The 4,622-nt window shown below is 49.3% G+C and overlaps 2 non-coding genes across 2 annotated transcripts; both read left to right on the top strand.

The window, feature by feature from the left end:
• The first annotated feature begins 666 nt into the window (after positions 1-666).
• On the top strand, positions 667-740 carry Trnas-aga (transfer RNA serine (anticodon AGA)). Its single transcript has one exon. It is a non-coding gene; the product is annotated as a tRNA-Ser (tRNA).
• A 1,498-nt stretch (positions 741-2,238) lies between these two features.
• Trnas-aga (transfer RNA serine (anticodon AGA)) lies at positions 2,239-2,312 on the top strand. The gene has a single exon. It is a non-coding gene; the product is annotated as a tRNA-Ser (tRNA).
• The last annotated feature ends 2,310 nt before the right edge of the window (positions 2,313-4,622 follow it).

Raw genomic sequence — 4,622 nt, 5'->3', positions numbered from 1 at the left:
GCATTCGTAATACCAGAGCATCGAAACTACTTGGAACTCTTTTGTATATGAATGTGTCCGCGCCTTTGTACTCTGGTTCCTTCGCCGCTACAAACCAACCAACCATCGTGTCTGTGCACATCAGAGTCGCAAAGAATGGAGAATAGCCTGGCTTAGTCGTGTGTGTAGCCGTAGCTCAGATGGCAGATCGTTCGCTTAGCGTGTGGAAGGTCTCTGGTTCAAGACCCGGCTCCTCCATGTTTTTTTTTGTCAGTGCATGGTACGTGTTGGTCGCGGCGAACATAAAGGCACGCAAGAAGTTGCAAAACCAGCGTCACAGACAGATATGATGTATAATGTCATAAAGAGACCAAGGTGTAAGTGTGGGGACCGGCTGTTATCGTGGTGTCATCGAGTGCAGACCTGTCTTAGGTATGACGGCTTAACGTCATTGAAGTCTAGAGAGTGGACAACACGTTCGTCTTACTCAGAGCGGTGTCCGAACTCTATTTTTGACGTTATGCGTGCCACTTTCGTTGTGGCCAACTACGATTCGATACAGATTGCACGAAACCTGAAAGACACCCTCACTGATACATAGAGAGTAGTGTTTGTCTGCGGAATATTGGGAGTGCAAGGGTCTGTGACGTTGATATGGCTGTATGTAGCACTACTAGTCAACTGGGGGGTGGGCGTAGCTCAGATGGTAGAGCGTTCGCTTAGAGTGTGAGAGGTCCTGGGATCGATACCCAGCGCCTCCAGAATTTTTAACACACCTACATGCGCACCTTGCCATGCAAGTGGAATAATTCCCAACCAGCAGAGGTGTCTAGGCAGATACAAGCGAACGATTAGCATCCACAATTGGCGTGCGTGATTTTATTCGTGCGCAGGAAGCACCCTCCTCCCACAACTACACTTAATTTAGATACAGTACAAATGTTCCCATAAGATTCTCAAGCCTACGTCGGAAAGATCTGCCTTGCGCCGAGTTCACGTAAATCCCACTGCACGTTCCCATTCTTTGCGTGCAGTCGGCTGCTACTGGTGTTGCTGGTTGTGACTGCTGATAACAGATGCCGTAGCAATCAATTCATGGAGTGAGTTGTATGTTTTGCGATAGTCTGTCTCTGACAAGCAAGCACAGGTGATATAGGGGCGAACACAGGAAGCTTGCAGACCCTCGCTGCCTGCAGACACAGAGCAGCCACACTAGGAGAGCGGCCTAAGCCGTAGGCGAAATGTGCTCATTCGCTTTGGCGCCACGTCGAACTATAAATAAGGCTGTCACTAGCGTGAGCGTCGTGTAAAGTCCGAAAAGTCGGCTGCATGGGTGATTGCCAAGTTTGGGGAGCGTTTCGTAGTATGATCAGTGCAGTGGAGACGCGGAAACTTGTTGTGTCCCAGTGTTTTGCAGTTGGACGACAAGAGTTTTACACAGTAGCAAAGAGCGAGGCACTGAGTTGGCATGAACAATGGAGAGCACAATGGGGCTCGAGATGTGCTTGTTACCTCAGGTGCTGCGTGATTGTCGACAAGGAGTGAAAATGACCAATTTGTGACCGCCCTTTCAATTCAAAACAGACGGAATTTGCATCCGTAATACCAGAGCATCGAAACTACTTGGAACTCTTTTGTATATGAATGTGTCCGCGCCTTTGTACTCTGGTTCCTTCGCCGCTACAAACCAACCAACCATCGTGTCTGTGCACATCAGAGTCGCAAAGAATGGAGAATAGCCTGGCTTAGTCGTGTGTGTAGCCGTAGCTCAGATGGCAGATCGTTCGCTTAGCGTGTGGAAGGTCTCTGGTTCAAGACCCGGCTCCTCCATGTTTTTTTTTGTCAGTGCATGGTACGTGTTGGTCGCGGCGAACATAAAGGCACGCAAGAAGTTGCAAAACCAGCGTCACAGACAGATATGATGTATAATGTCATAAAGAGACCAAGGTGTAAGTGTGGGGACCGGCTGTTATCGTGGTGTCATCGAGTGCAGACCTGTCTTAGGTATGACGGCTTAACGTCATTGAAGTCTAGAGAGTGGACAACACGTTCGTCTTACTCAGAGCGGTGTCCGAACTCTATTTTTGACGTTATGCGTGCCACTTTCGTTGTGGCCAACTACGATTCGATACAGATTGCACGAAACCTGAAAGACACCCTCACTGATACATAGAGAGTAGTGTTTGTCTGCGGAATATTGGGAGTGCAAGGGTCTGTGACGTTGATATGGCTGTATGTAGCACTACTAGTCAACTGGGGGGTGGGCGTAGCTCAGATGGTAGAGCGTTCGCTTAGAGTGTGAGAGGTCCTGGGATCGATACCCAGCGCCTCCAGAATTTTTAACACACCTACATGCGCACCTTGCCATGCAAGTGGAATAATTCCCAACCAGCAGAGGTGTCTAGGCAGATACAAGCGAACGATTAGCATCCACAATTGGCGTGCGTGATTTTATTCGTGCGCAGGAAGCACCCTCCTCCCACAACTACACTTAATTTAGATACAGTACAAATGTTCCCATAAGATTCTCAAGCCTACGTCGGAAAGATCTGCCTTGCGCCGAGTTCACGTAAATCCCACTGCACGTTCCCATTCTTTGCGTGCAGTCGGCTGCTACTGGTGTTGCTGGTTGTGACTGCTGATAACAGATGCCGTAGCAGTCAATTCATGGAGTGAGTTGTATGTTTTGCGATAGTCTGTCTCTGACAAGCAAGCAAAGGTGATATAGGTGCGAACACAGGAAGCTTGCAGCCCCTCGCTGCCTGCAGACACAGAGCAGCCACACTAGGAGAGCGGCCTAAGCCGTAGGCGACATGTGCTCATTCGCTTTGGAGCCACGTCGAACTATAAATAAGGCTGTCACTAGCGTGAGCGTTGCGTGAACGTCGTGTAAAGTCGGAAAAGTCGGCTGCATGGGTGATTGCCAAGTTTGGGGAGCGTTTCGTAGTATGATCAGTGCAGTGGAGACGCGGAAACTTGTTGTGTCCCAGTGTTTTGCAGTTGGACGACAAGAGTTTTACACAGTAGCAAAGAGCGAGGCACTGAGTTGGCATGAACAATGGAGAGCACAATGGGGCTCGAGATGTGCTTGTTACCTCAGGTGCTGTGTGATTGTCGACAAGGAGTGAAAAGGACCAATTAGTGACCGCCCTTTCAATTCAAAACAGACGGAATTTGCATTCGTAATACCAGAGCATCGAAACTACTTGGAACTCTTGTGTACATGAACGTGTCCACGCCTTTGTACTCTGGTACCTTCGCTGCTACAAACCAACCAACCATCGTGTCTGTGCACATCAGAGTCGCAAAGAATGGAGAATAGCCAGGCTTAGTCGTGTGTGTAGCCGTAGCTCAGATGGCAGATCGTTCGCTTAGCGTGTGGAAGGTCTCGGGTTCAAGACACGGCTTCTCCATGTTTTATGGTCAGTGCATAGTAAGTGTTGGTCGCGGCGAACATAAAGGCACGCAAGAAGTTGCAAAACCAGCGTCACAGACAGATATGATGTATACTGTCATAAAGAGACCAAGGTGTAAGTGTGGGGACCGGCTGTTATCGTGGTGTTATCGAGTGCAGACCTGTCTTAGGTATGACGGCTTAACGTCATTGAAGTCTAGACAGTGGACAACACGTTCGTCTTACTCAGAGCGGTGTCCGAACTCTATTTTTGACGTTATGCGTGCCACTTTCGTTGTGGCCAACTACGATTCGATACAGATTGCACGAAACCTGAAAGACACCCTCACTGATACATAGAGAGTAGTGTTTGTCTGCGGAACATTGGGAGTGCAAGGGTCTGTGACGTTGATATGGCTGTATGTAGCACTACTAGTTAACTGGGGGGTGGGCGTAGCTCAGATGTTAGAGCGTTCGCTTAGAGTGTGAGAGGTCCTGGGATCGATACCCAGCGCCTCCAGAATTTTTAACACACCTACATGCGCACCTTGCCATGCAAGTGGAATAATCCCCAACCAGCAGAGGTGTCTAGGCAGATACAAGCGAACGATTGTCATCCACAATTGGCGAGGGTGACTTTATTCGTGCGCAGGAAGCACCCTCCTCCCACACCTACACTTAACTTAGATACAGTACAAATGTTCCCATAAGATTCTCAAGCCTACGTCGGAAAGATCTGCCTTGCGCCGAGTTCACGTAAATCCCACTGCACGTTCCCATTCTTTGCGTGCAGTCGCCTGCTACTGGTGTTGCTGGTTGTGACTGCTGATAACAGATGCCGTAGCAATCAATTCATGGAGTGAGTTGTATGTTTTGCGATAGTCTGTCTCTGACAAGCAAGCACAGGTGATATAGGGGCGAACACAGGAAGCTTCCAGACCCTCGCTGCCTGCAGACACAGAGCAGCCACACTAGGAGAGCGGCCTAAGCCGTAGGCGAAATGTGCTCATTCGCTTTGGCGCCACGTCGAACTATAAATAAGGCTGTCACTAGCGTGAGCGTTGCGTGCGCGTCGTGTGAAGTCGGAAAAGTCGGCTGCATGGGTGATTGCCAAGTTTGGGGAGCGTTTAGTAGTATTATCAGTGCAGTGGAGACGCGGAAACTTGTTGTGTCCCAGTGTTTTGCAGTTGGACGACAAGAGTTTTACACAGTAGCAAAGAGCGAGGCACTGAGTTGGCATGAACAATGG

The sequence above is a fragment of the Schistocerca gregaria genome, chromosome 11 (genome assembly GCF_023897955.1).
Source record: "Schistocerca gregaria isolate iqSchGreg1 chromosome 11, iqSchGreg1.2, whole genome shotgun sequence".
Taxonomy (NCBI): domain Eukaryota; kingdom Metazoa; phylum Arthropoda; class Insecta; order Orthoptera; family Acrididae; genus Schistocerca; species Schistocerca gregaria.
Note: the sequence above shows the minus strand (reverse complement) of the source record. Positions and strands in the feature narration are given on the sequence as shown.